The sequence below is a fragment of the Petaurus breviceps genome, unplaced genomic scaffold, assembly GCF_028583685.1.
Source record: "Petaurus breviceps papuanus isolate PSGF00001 unplaced genomic scaffold, PetGlider_PUasm1.0 90775, whole genome shotgun sequence".
Taxonomy (NCBI): domain Eukaryota; kingdom Metazoa; phylum Chordata; class Mammalia; order Diprotodontia; family Petauridae; genus Petaurus; species Petaurus breviceps.
This window is the reverse complement of record NW_027187342.1, coordinates 12,361,979-12,375,747: the sequence shown is the minus strand read 5'-3', so window position 1 is coordinate 12,375,747 and position 13,769 is coordinate 12,361,979. Positions and strand designations below refer to the sequence as shown.

At 37.8% G+C, this 13,769-nt stretch overlaps 1 protein-coding gene across 3 annotated transcripts in view; it reads left to right on the top strand.

Moving 5' to 3' along the window:
• COMMD1 (copper metabolism domain containing 1) overlaps positions 1-13,769 on the top strand; it is a 274,646-nt gene that overhangs the window by 38,838 nt on the left and 222,039 nt on the right. Inside the window, exon 1 of one of the 3 annotated variants that reach the window (XM_069069021.1) lies at positions 10,049-10,151. The exons of the other annotated variants lie outside the window; for them this stretch is intronic. The gene's annotated coding sequence lies outside the window, so the exon portion shown is untranslated. Of the gene's footprint in view, positions 1-10,048; positions 10,152-13,769 lie in introns of those variants that run through there. 3 annotated transcript variants of the gene reach the window in all.

The window sequence follows — 13,769 nt, the reverse complement described above, 5'->3', positions numbered from 1 at the left end:
TTTTCCACTAGTTGTTTGTCAGCTGAGATTGCTGCCATATTTTGATCTAGTTATAAGTACAAATGTCATGAACAGGTATGTCTATGTCCATTGACAGACTCTAGAGGAACCCTGTTTTTCTCTATCTCCTGATTATGAATTTACCTGTATAAGATGTGAACTCTCTGGACCAGCAGTGAATTCTTGCCTTGGGTCTTTTCACTGTTCCTTTGAATATGGTATTTGTTTGGCAGCATCAGTGAGTATGGAGTTCACTCACTTTAGGTAGACCTCGGATTTGACTTTATAAAGGAGAGACAGACATACCCACATACCTAAGAAGGAGCTCAGAAAAGTATAGAGAGAGACATTGGCCTGTGCAAGGACCTGGAGAGAGCCCTATGCATCCTTCAAACATCTTGCCAGGAAACCTTGTACAGGTAGCAGTTGATACCAATCAATCAATAAGCATGTAAATGTCTACTGTGATAGGAAATGGAGTGTTATGTGTAAGAAAAAGAGAAGGCCAGTTTGACTGGATCAGTGACCAGTCAGGAAAATAGTGATCAATTAGGCTGGAAAGGTAGGTTTGCGTCAGATTGCAAAGGACTTTAAAAGCAAAACAGAGGGGTTTATTATTTGACCCTAGAGGCAACAGGGAGCCAGTAGAGTTTATTGATTAGGGGAGTAACATGGTCAGACTTGTTTGTGCTTAAGGAAAATCACTTTGGCAGCTGTATGGATTGTAGTGAGGAGAAATATGAGTCAGGAGGAACAATTAGGAGATTTTTGCAATAAAATAGGCAAGAAGTGATGAAGACTAGAACTAAAGTGATGTTTGTGTGATTAGAGAGAGAATCAAATACGAAAGATATTTTTGAAGATAGAAATGGCAAGATTTGGCAACTGTTTGGATATATAGAGTGAGGAGTCAAGTATAATATCAAGGTTATGAGCCTGGCAGACTGGAAAAATGGTGGTGTCTTCAACAGAAAGAGTGAGTTTGGAAGATGGTGGGGTTGTCTGGGGGCTGGGGAAGAAAAGAGGGAAAAGATCTATTTTGGATGTGTTGAGTTTTGAGATATCTTTGGGGAATCCAGTTTGAGATGTTCAGTAGGTAGTTGATGATGTGAGTCTGAAGCTCAGGGGAGAGACTAGGGCCAGATATATAGATTGGATTAAAAAGGAAACTGAATATGTTGAAATAGTTTTTAAAAAAAAGTTCAAAGATCCCAGGTTAAGAATCCCTGACCTAGGGGATAAAGGGGTTCATAGAAGACTTCCTGAACAATGTGACACCAGAACTAGCTCTTGAAGGAAGGGAGGGACTTCAGCAGATGGAGATGAGGATGGGAGGATGTAAGCAAAACATGCTACAGTGGGAAGAGTATTGGTTCTGGAGTTAATAGGATCTGGGTTCAGATGCTGCTTCTGATGCCATCACTGTCAGCCTATATTCATGGTATTATCTGAACTGCAATTGAGTTTTTATTTTTGTTCTTTTAGATTAGCTTGTATAAAAGCCAGATTGAGGTTTTATCAAGCTTCTTATAGCCTCTCCTTTCTCTTTGCCCTTGACCATACAACACATTTTTGTTGATATATGGAAATGATGGATAAGGATTATTTAAATCCATAGGTAATTCAGACAAAACACTTCATTTTAGCTATAGTTTTGCCTTTACCCTAACATTCTTTTAGTGGGAGCTGCTAAGGAAGTCATAATTTTGTTTAATTAGAATGTTACCTGTTCTTGATGTTGTTTACTTAGGTCAGGGTTTCAATGAACAATAAAAATGGGCAAAAAGAGAGCAGGAGAAGGAGCGAAAAAGCAAGGGATATGGATAATCTGTGTTACCTGATCGGTTCTCAGTAATAAGAATTGACTTTTCCATGCCATTAGATAAGTAAATATAATTTAATTATAGATGATTGCTTAATTTCATTGCATTTTATTATATAGCATTATTAAATTTGTATGATTAAAATCACAGTATTTCCCCTGTGTTTCCTTTTTTTGATTTTCTTTGTTGGGTAGTGGTTGTGAATTTTCATTTTTAAAGGAAATATATTAATAGGTAAGTTTTGAGGCTGTGAGTAGTGAACAAAAGAGAATGATCAAGCAATAGTCTGACTTGAGCCTCAGTCATGAGGTAAGCCTTTACAGTTGTCTTCAGTCAGCAATACTTATACATTTCTATAACTATCTCTTTCCCTCCCTTGCAGCACCTGTGTCATGTTTTTCTAATATTGTGTTTGTCATGTTTTAGTGTTAATCATAGAAAATTGTAAGTTTTATGATTTTGGCATAGCACCACCAATTTGATAGTCAGATTTTCCTCTGCTAATATCAAGTTGGAATTTGAAACTGATTTCCAGATGTGAAAGGCTAGATTTCCAAATTTGAGGGATTTTTTTTTGGTTATTGATTTGTTAATTTTTCACATATAGCTGTATAAATAGGAGAATGCACCGTAATAGCCTTATAGCCTAATGCCAATAGGTGAAGATTTAGATGGAGAATTAAATAGCTCATATTTATATAGCATTTTGTAAGCAGCTTTTCATGTAACATTCCTCTCCAGGTAGATATTATACTTGTAATGATCTGCATTTTAAAGCTGAGGGAGGTGCTGTATTTATTTGTTGTAAATAGCCAGTCACTGTTAGCAAGGACACTTAAAGCTAGATCTCCTGACTCCACTCCCTATCCTTTCAGGTGCACAATACTTTTCCTCAGGAAAACATGGACTTATTGCCTTCGTGGTTAGACATGTACTCCTGTTCACTCTTTTGGGCTCCACTTGTGCCTTCTTTTCACCTAGTGAAGTGTTCTTGGAACCACAAGGGGGCAGTATAATGCCAGCACAGACCTTTCAGGGCTGGCCAGAGGTGACACACTGGGGTTTGCTGCTGATTGTGGAGACTAGATGGGTGATAGGCGCAGCAGGGTGTGCCTTGACATTCTACCTGGGCAGCTTGCCAATTAAGGCGATGCTAGAGGTGTTATGTTTGTCCTAATGTCCTCTGTCCTTGGCACCAGCCTGAGATGGACAATTCCTACACTTGTGTTTTCCTGACCCTGTGGAGGATACCTGCAGTCTGGAAACTTGCAATTTTGAGAGAGGTGTCTCTCAAGGATATGATGAACCACTAATAAATTGTTATACAGCCACTTATTGGAAGGGGGAGAAACAAGATTTTCTAGTGCTTGCTCTTTAAACTTAGTTCATGAAACTGTTTCTGTGAAATTATAGGGATTAGAATCTGCTTGTCATAGGCATTTAGATTTATTTTCTAGACCTAGGTAAACACAACATATAAATTATTTCTCATATTATGGACCCCTCCCAAACTCTTATTTGTTTCTGTGCACACAAAGAAGGCAGTCAATAGTAACTGTTTTTAGTTATTATTTTAGTTTTTATTTGAACGGTGGTGGTATTTGTTCCTGTCTTCTGGAGCTGCTAAAGGAGTAGGTAGCAGAATGTCAAATATTCCTGGGGGAAGCAAATCCATGCCAGTTCCATACATCCTGTTCTTTCAAAAATCTTTTGAACTTATGAATAAATCTTTTCTGGGGTCAAGATGACCTTTCTTCTTTCTTTATGGAAAAGATTTCTGAACTTATTGAGTAAGTTGGATTTCTTTATATTAACTTTGACACTTGAACTATATTGCCAATGTTTGTTGTCTTGGCGATTAATTTTTAAAATATTTGGTTAGATCTTAGGTACCCCTTTGGTTATATATAGACATTTAAAAAGCTAATATTGTTCATGTCACAGTATGTTTAATATGAATTGATTTCAATTACAAGCAGTATTTAGTTTATTGTTTTTGAAATGTTATGTATGTTTGTACAATTTGCCTTTTAGGGAGAATAATGAGCTAATATAGATGGATTTAGCTGCAACAAAAGCATTTGTGCAAGTTGTGATATGCAAAAACATACTACAACAGGTTATTATTGATTACTTTTTTTCTCAAATGGAAGTCCCATATTGGACTGTACCATTACTTTCTCTTGCAGCCAAATAGGAAATACTAATGGTGGACTTAGTCAGAGGTTCCATTGTTTTGTAACCAAACATGGACTTTGACTCAGACCATTTACGATTATGGTAATATAAGTTTAGTTAAAATCAATTGGATAATTTATCATGTTATTCTCAAAACTTTGACTTCAGCTTACATATTTATTAAGCATTGACTTGGTTTGTAAACTTTTATATAATTTTGTTAAATATAAAGTAACTTGTAGACTTTCCTTAGAACCTCCCTATTTATTTTTATTGCATATTTAAAAGGTAGATACAAATGTATACCCACATTTATGTATATGCAACTCATGTTAAATTGATCATGTATCAGTACCATTCACATGACATTAAAAGATGTTCTCATGTTTGGGTTGGTGGTTTCTTGTATGCTCCCTCAGCTGAGATTACTATACCGTAGTAACTATACTCTAGGTCTTCTATTTACAGAGGCACGGTGAGTTTTGAATTGATTGAGATCTTAAGGCCATGTGCTATACAGGTCAGTTACTTGGTGTAGTTGGATGGAAAGTCATCACTCTGCCATTGTGGACCTTAGTTCTTAAAATCCTCTTTGAGGCCATGACGACACCTGATCATTTCCTAAACTATGCTTTACTCATTCATTGATACAACTCATGTTGTACTTGTGGAATGTGCTTATTAGGGTAACACTAGTAGTCAGCTGAGTGAACTCCTGGGAATGGGCCCCATGCCCAGGGGAATACTCAAGTGGGATTCCCTTCCTGCTCAAACACTATTTCAGTGTTATCAGCATAACAGGAACAGAATGCATGGTGATAATCTATCAAATGCATTAATTTATCTAGTACATTCTTTCATTTTATCATACAAGTCAAGCATTATGCACAGCAATAGGATCTGTCCTTTTTGCTTGTATTTATAATCCCAGCATTTAGCATAGTGCCTACACACAATATGCTTTTTTCTCTAAAATAACCATTATGAATGTAGCAGTATGAATAAAGCCTATATATTACAATCAACATAAACATAGCATTTTAATAGCATTTAATTACAGTGGACATGGATTTTCATTGCCTTCTTTCCCATAATTATTTGTAGATATTATCAGTATCTTCAACAACATTGAGAAAGCCTTCCCTTTCCTTTTCCTATATATTCTACAACACTGTACACAATGCATTGCAATACGGTAATACCTCTTTCCGCTATTTACCAGATGTAGGGTCCACAGATATTGTTAAGTTCTCTCCCAAGGCATAAAACAACTTATCTGTTCCTTTTCTTTTCTCATAGTTACATGCTCCTAATGCTGGATTATTATATCAGCAGTGGCTTGCAACTTCAACTTAAAAGTCTGCAGATTTGTCTCTGGTCATTATACCTAGAAGGCAGCCCGTCAGGAAGTTGCAGGTATAGTTTAAAAAGATATAGTGCTGGGGGCGGCTAGGTGGCACAGCGAATAGAGTACCGGCCCTGGAGTCAGGAGGACTTGAATTCAAATTCGGCCTCAGACGCTTAACACACAAAAAAACTAGCCGCGTGACCTTGGGTAAGTCACTTAACCCCAGTTGCCCTCCAAAAAAAAGATATAGTGCCTTGTAAAAATTAACTTCAGGTGTTTGGTATCTAAGAATGATGTGTTGGTGAATGGATGGATGGGTGAATGAAAAAGGATTTATTAAGTACCTACTATGTATAAAGCACTGGGGCTAGAAATGGAAAATCAGAGAGACAGCTCTTGTTCTCAAGGAGCACTGAAGACAATACATGTAGGTTCTAGCTGTGGGGCAGAGGGACAGGTCAGAGGTCCTTATTATATTATATCTGCAAAGCAGATGGTAGTAATGCCTCTTTAGTGTCATTTCCACAGATACAAACTGTTTCAGTAGATGATGTTGAAACATTTGATAGTGCTGAAGATTTTGGCACCAAGAATTTTCTGTTCTGAATTTGCAATACCTGTGACTTCAGAGGAGATGGTGGCAGTAGACACAGTTCACAGGTTGCATTGCCACAAGGTTTGTTTCCTTGAACAATGGCTGCAGGATACCAGGCCCTAAGCAGAGCTGGCTGTTTTTGGGACGTGGTTATGTAACGCCACAGCAGCCACTATGAATATGTATTCGTATTTCCAGGGTAGATTCACAAGATACAATAAACTCTCTTCCTCAAAGGCAAAACCAAAATATTTATTTGGAATGTCATTAGCATACCAGGAGGTAAGATTTAACGAGGTACTTATCACTAATCCAGGGAGTGACATTTTTTTTTTTTGCTGAATAAAACTTTTTAAAATTTAATTAAAGTATTTATTTTTAGTTAGGGATCGACATCTTAAACCTTCTTTCTGTTAGGCCACTCCACAAAACAAATTTCTCTAGGCACATTCCTCCCTCTGCCTACTCAAGCTGCTTCTCTCTCTGTTCCTTGGGCCAAATGCTCCCATTCACAACTTGCTTCTCTCTCTCTGCTCTTGCTCTCTCTCCTTCTTGGGCAAGCTCCTCCTACAAACTGAGCTCCATGTGATCACAGGCTCCCTGCGTTAGGCCTATTAGTGGGCGGGGAAGATCTTCCTATTTCATTAACATTACAGGTTATTCCTGGAGCTCTTGGGCTTATCCACCTCTCAGTATCAGTTGGCCAAGAGTTAGTGTTGGTGGTGATGGAGATTTATGGAGGAGGGAATTATGGGCCCTACCTCCACAAAGTTGTTCACCTAGATGATGACTTTAGGGGATAGGCTGGAAACAGGGTTGGTGGTCTTGAGAAGGGGTGCTGTTATTTCTGGAACTCGGGCTCAGAGTATTGGGTACTAACAGGGTAAGAGGGGAGATGGTAGTTAAGATTGTGGTTTGAACATGTCTGTCACTTGCTGTCTCCTGTCTCTCCAAGTGCCTTCCTGATTTAGATATCCTGGTTTACCAGCCCTGTTGGTGGCAATTAGTCAATAGTTGGTCTTGGAGGGCCCTTTCTCCCTAGGAATTGCTCCCTTGTGTAATGGTTTTACCGCTGATCTGGAAGCAGGGAGTATTATCTGTGAAATACTGCTATTTGGGGAGCTCTTGGCATTGAGTGAAACTGAGCTTAAAGCAAAACTGTACAAGATGTCTTAATTTGTGGCCCAGACATTTCCTTCCATGGGTAAATACCATATATTTTAAGTACCATTTTGGCATTCAGCTCAAGATAACCACACTTTAGGACTTCTAATTCTATTGCTGCCACTGTTGGTTGGGACAAAATAAACCTTGTACAGATAACTTGGTATAGTAAATTTGTTGAGATTTGGTTTCTTGAGAAGATTTGCCTTCCTTTTTATCTTCTGTTGCTAAACTGGTCATTAACTAGAGGATCATGGTTATCCATTTTCCTAATGACTTATTATTTTTCTTTTTTCAGGTCCTTCCCTCAACAGAACTAAACTGAGTTTTCTCTTTACAGTGATTTTTAAAAAGTCTTTAAAAATCATTTTTATTTATTTGTTTTGATTTTTATTTAATTACATTCATTTTCTGAATATTTCTCTCTCCAGCTTGTATCTAGTGAGCTGTCCCTTATTAGGCAATTCAGCAAAACCAACCAGCACACCAATAGTACACACCCATAGTCTCCCTCCTCTGTCAAGAAGAAAGGGAGGTGCATTTTCTCAATTGTTCTCCTGGACAAAGCATGATTATTATGATTAAATAGCATATAATTTCCTTTTCATGGGGCTGTTCTTTCAGTTTAAATTGGCACCATCCTTGTGCATGTTGTTTTCCTAATTCTGTGTAGCTCACACGGTATCAGTTTGTGTGTCTTCCTGTGCTTCTGAATTCTTCATATTTATCATTTCTTATGATGCAGTAATTTTGGTACAAGGATTTTCCACAATTCATAGCTCAGCCAACAGTGTATTAGTATTTGTCTTCCTGTAGTTCCTACAACATTGACTATTTCTCTCATAATATTTGCTAATTTACTGGACATGAGGTGAAACTTCATTTGTTTGATTTATATTTCTCTCATTATTAGTCATTTGTAACAATATTTCATGTAGTTGTTAGTAATTTGCAGTTCTTCTGATCAGATGCTTTGATAACTTATCCATTGCCCAGGACTTCCTAACTCCGAGGCTGGTATCCACGATGCCATACTGCCTCTTCAAGTTATAAGCTTAGTATCTTTTTTCTTTCTGTACTGAATGATGCTTACCAAAAATTACAGAATAAAAAAGACTTTTCTTATCTGCTTTGCTCCCTGCTTCTTTCCCTAGGCCCCAAAAACATTGGTAGGAGGTCCTAGGGTGGGGGGGCAACCAAACCAAACCACACTGATCCTCACTTTAAATGTTATCTTTGATCACTAACACATGAATAAAAGAAAATGTTATTTCTCTTCTGTGGATCTCTTTTCTACAGCTGACTTTCAGTTTATTTATTACCTATGTAGTGAAATTGCTCTCTCTCAATAGAACCAGATTGACTGGTAGAGACAGTTTTCTATTTCTCCTCTGAGCAAATATTGCATAGGCAGAATCAGAGGGCATTCCTCTTATAACCTTTCCCCTTCTACCTTTCCCTCTCTTTTCCCTTTCCCCTTTACTTCATTATAGTTGTTGTGTTTTGTTTGATTGAAACACCATTAGCATATATGGGGACTTTCTTCTTATTAGTGACCTTTGGGGTATGTAGCTAAGTAGCAGAATCACTGGGTTAAAGGGAGTAGTCATTTTAATCACTTTGTATACATAATTCCAAATTGTTTTCCAGAATAGTTGTACTGATTCACAGCTCTATTCATAATGGATCAGAATTCTTGTCTTCCCAACAAATCTGTGAACATGGACTATTCCCATCTTTGATAATCTTTTACATGATATGATAATCTTTTACAATTTGCTTGGTGTGAGATGAAACTTCATTTTTGTTTTGATTTTCAGGTTTGTTTTGATTTTCATTTCCTTTATTATCAGTGATTTGGAGCATTCTTTCATATGGTTAACAATAATTTGCAGTTCCACATTTTTCTTCTGAGAACTAGTTGTTCATATCCTTTGAATACTTATCTATCGGGGAATGACTTTTGATCTCGTATGTAGCGCATATATATGTGTGTATATACATATATGTGAACATGTATGCATATGTGCATATAAATATAAATATACACACATACTTATTGCCTGTATATCTTGGACACCATCTGTTATCATTACTACTGTATTGTATGTAAATCACTCCCAAATCTATATATGACTCTAATCTCTCTTGTGAACTCTAATTATATATCTCGAACTCAACATATCCAAAATAGAACTTATTATTTTATACCTTCTCCTTCCCCTCCCTCTTCTCCAACAGTTTCCCTGTTTCTGTTGAGGGTACTACCATTCTTCCAGTCATCTAGATTCATAGTCACTCCCACATCCAATTTCTAGTCACTGTCACTTCTACTTCTATAGTATATCTCTTGTGCATTTTCCTTTTCTTTGCTCGTGTGACTGCCATCTTAATTCAAGTTCCTAGCATCTCCCAAATGAATGAATAGTATCTTGATCTGTCTCCCTGCTTCCAGTTTCACATATCTCCAATCCATCTACCACATAGCTGCCAAAATAATCCATGTCACTACTAAAAAATCTTCAATGCTTCTTCTCGCATCTGAGATAAAATACAAACATCTTCACCCTGATATTAAATGCTTTACAGTTGTATTCCAACCTACTTTTTCAAGTTTATTTGCCTTACTTTCCTGCACACACCTTATGTTGTAGTCAAATGGACCTCCTTGCTATTCTCTGCACTATTCTCATTCCATCCTTGTTCTCTAGGTATTTGCACAAGCTTCCCCTCTTCTTTGGAATGGACTCATCTCTACCACTTAGAATGTTCTAAAGTGTCTGCTCAGCTTCTGCCTTCCTTGTGCTTGGCTGTAATGGTAATGGAAGTTTGAAGATCTTCCCTGCCCCTTAATAAGCCTAAGGGAATTTGAAGACCTTCCCTGATTTGAAGACATTCCCTGCCCCCTAACTGACTGAATGTAATCACATGGAGCCTGTGGTGGGAGGAGTTTGCTGAAGGGTAGAACAGAGCCCACAGGAAGCTGGGAGTCAGAGAAGTTAGAGCTGGAGGGAGGAGAGACACACCTAAGGAAGACAGGCTTGTGAGTGTTGCTACCAGCTGTGACTGGCTTGTCAGTAAATGTTTATTTGAGGGAAGGCTAAAGGATAGTGTGGCTCTCTGCTGTGTAGTGATATATTAACTTATATTTGCTATGATGGATTCAGTTTTCTGGTGCTAGGATTTGGTTTTCTGGTGTCTGAGTAAATGCTTTGCTTCTCTCTTCTATATGGAGAGTTTGTTATATTTTGCAATTGAGCACTATGCCGGCATATTTACAATGCTGTCAGTGCTGTGAATATTGTGTTGGTGCTACACTGGCTCATAGTAAATGTTTAATAAATATTTGTTGCCTGACTGATCCACCTAGCTGCTAGTACTCTTTCCTTTTTCAAACTATCTTGTATTTACCTATCTGTTCTTATGTCTCCTCCAGTAGAATTTAAGCCTGTTGAGGCCAAGGGACTAATTTTCTTCCTTCCTTCCTTCCTTCCTTCCTTCCTTCCTTCCTTCCTTCCTTCTTTCCTTCCTTCCTTCCTTCCTTCCTTCCTTCCTTCCTTCCTTCCTCCTTCCTTCCTTCCTTCCTTCCTTCCTTCCTTCCTTCCTTCCTTCCTTCCTTCCTTCCTCCCTTCCCTTCCTTCCCTTCCTTCCTTCCCTTCCTCATCCTAAAGCTCCTCCTCCTTCTCTCTCTTTCACTTTGTTACTTCAGTGTCTAGAATTGTACTTAAACCTAGTAGGTGCTTAATGAATATTGGTTAAATTGACTTGAATTCAAAGGTTAGAACAGGGGTGGTGAACCTGTGACATCAAAGTCCTTTTATTAAGGGGATTTGTTCTGTGAAGTTTGAATTCAGTCAAAAGGCTGCATTTGAGGACCTGGAGGGCCACATGTGACCTTGAGGTCGAGGTTCCCCACCTCTGGGTTAGAGCAAGGTAGTTGAAGAGTGTTATGTTGGTCTCATGACCAATACTTTATTGCTATTTTAGCTTAGAAATACCCACAGTAGACTTTTTCCCCTCTAAAATCCCAATATCCATTCCATATGGATTTCTTCCTATATAGGAAGCATGATATTATTTATGATGAAAGAAAAAACAACTAAGTTGTACCAGATCACTTTTATTCTCTCTCTAAGCAAAAACAATTTTTTTTTTGGATTCATGAATGTTATTACTAGGTCATCACTAAATGTTTCTGAACAATTATAGAGTTGGTATTCTTAAAGAAATGTGAATTGCTAATAGGGCTCGTTGTAAGGATTCAAATGATGGCTATGGCTTTATTGACATTTGCTAAATATTCGAAATATCTTTTAGCAATAAACTGGTTTTTAGACACAAAGCATAGAAATTTATAATTGACACCTCACTGAAAAGCCACATGTTTAAAGAAAAAAACCTCTTGTAAGTGCCTAGAACTTAAAAGACAGCTTGGTTGTTTATTAACATATGTAGAATCTATACTTAGTATTCTAGGGCTTTGTGAGTCAAACTGATGTAGAGCTGAGTACTTTAAGAAGTTTAGAGGAAGCTCCTGAAAGAGTGACTGTGAACCTTGAAGCGCCAAACAGCTGCATTCATTATGGTGCCTTCAGTTGTGCAGACAGGCTGACTGATGGCACAATGTCAGTGTTTTTCTTTGCCAAGTAAATGTTTCAAACTGTTGATGATGGATAGAGAGACTCCTAAGAAAGGATGCTGAGATGCAGTGGAGGCACACTACAAACAAGATGCTTCTAAGCTCAAGAAATGTGTTCTTCTCCCATTTCGATCTTCAGTTGTGTCTGTCTTGGCAAATGTGTAGGAAATGTGCAGTAGTTTGCCACTACCATATGTGTGATCTTAATCTGATGATGTATTTGTGCTGGGAAATAGTGATACTGATTTAAAAAAAAAAGAGTTGTGTGCCATAAAGGGCAAAATAGAAAGCTGTATTTGGAGGAAAAGTATGATGGATGGTTGAGTATGATCTTCAGGGTACATTTGACACTCTCCCCAATAGACATTATGACTTTAGGAGCTTCAGTCACTTGTGGGAGGTGGCAACGTGAATTACAAAAATAAATATTCTGAGAGTTTAGTGTTTTTTAGTATTATATACAAGATTTATTTATATAAATTGTAAAGAAAGCTATTTCTAAAATTCAGTAAATATAAATTAAGTACTTACTGTATGCAAAACAATGTATGCTGTACATGGGGAACATAGAAATAAAATAGAATTTTTAAAATGAAAAAGAAAAAAAAAACCTTTTACCAGAGAAGCTTATATAACATAATAAGGAGGGCAGAGACTATATTTTTTTCTATATTATTATCATTATTATTAGTGTTCCTGGTGCTTAGCATAGTACCTGACACATAGTAAGCACTTATTAAATGCTTACTGACTGATATTAGTCAAGTTCATAATAATAACACAGAAAATTTTTAAAAAATTTATTGCAATAGAAAATTTGGTGGCTACCAATCCAAATGTACATGATTGATGACTGCTGTGTGGCAAGACTGCTGGAAAGGGAAAAACATAGACCAAGGGTTAAAGGGATGGTAAACATTTTTGCCCTTCAGCAAAAGCTCTGTGGGGAGAGGGCAAGAGAGAGCCCCAGAGCTCAGGATATACAGTATATGAATCCTGATTATGTCCTCTATCCTAAACTGCAAACTGCTCTCAGAAAGCTGCCCTCTGTGGGAGAGAAAACGTCCACTTTAGCTGGAGAGGCAGCATAGTCTTGCCTACTGCTTTGGGAGGACTTTGCTCACATGCAATTCATTGGTCTGAGTTGGAGGACTGAGCTGCACAGGCGGCAGGTTTTAGTGAGAAGGCTCCTGACCTCAATTCAAAAATGTCCCTTACATATTATATCTGCCTTGTGTTACAGATATTTATTTAAGGTCAAAGATGAGGTCCAAGCAATGTGCAGTGAAAAAATTTGAGTGAAAGGTTACTTTCAGCTGATAGTGGGAATCAGAGAGAAACCTTTATGAAGGAAATGGCCTCTGAGTTGGACCTTGGAGAAGAGTGGTTTCAACAGGGCAACGGGAAAAGCCAGTTCTAGACTCGAGGTTGCGTGTGAGCAGAGTCACAGAGATAGCAGAGATGGGGGAGGGAAGGAACATTGAGTTGTCCAGTATGATTGGAATGTCATAGGAGCAACCTCTGATAACCTCTTAAGGAACGTGATCAGATTCTAGTTATTTCTGTCCTTGTATGTCCTGAAAGAACAGCCTTTTAGACTCTTTTTGGTTACAACTTAAAATGTGTTAAGAATGGAAAATGGAATAGAAGAAATGCTGCTCCAAAAATGTAGCTATTAACTATTGGGAATTAGCGACATTAGACTAACCTGTTGTATGGCTGTAATGAATAACTTTTATTTGAGCTCACCTCTCAGACAAACCCTGAATTTAAAAAGCAATATCTCAAGCTCAGCCTCTTTAAATAACTGTTTCACTTGAAAGCCCCAAAAGAGAATTCTGTGTACATTTTTTTGAAATGGATTATTGGTCATGCATCGATCTTTTCAGCCATATGTCAGTTATTACCAACATGTTAAGAGCTATGCAAGGATTCTACAGTGACTTGTTTGGGGATGGCAAGAGTGTAGTTGTGACCCACAGTTTAGGAAGTGCTGACCCAGTTTAAGAGGTCCTTAGTAGA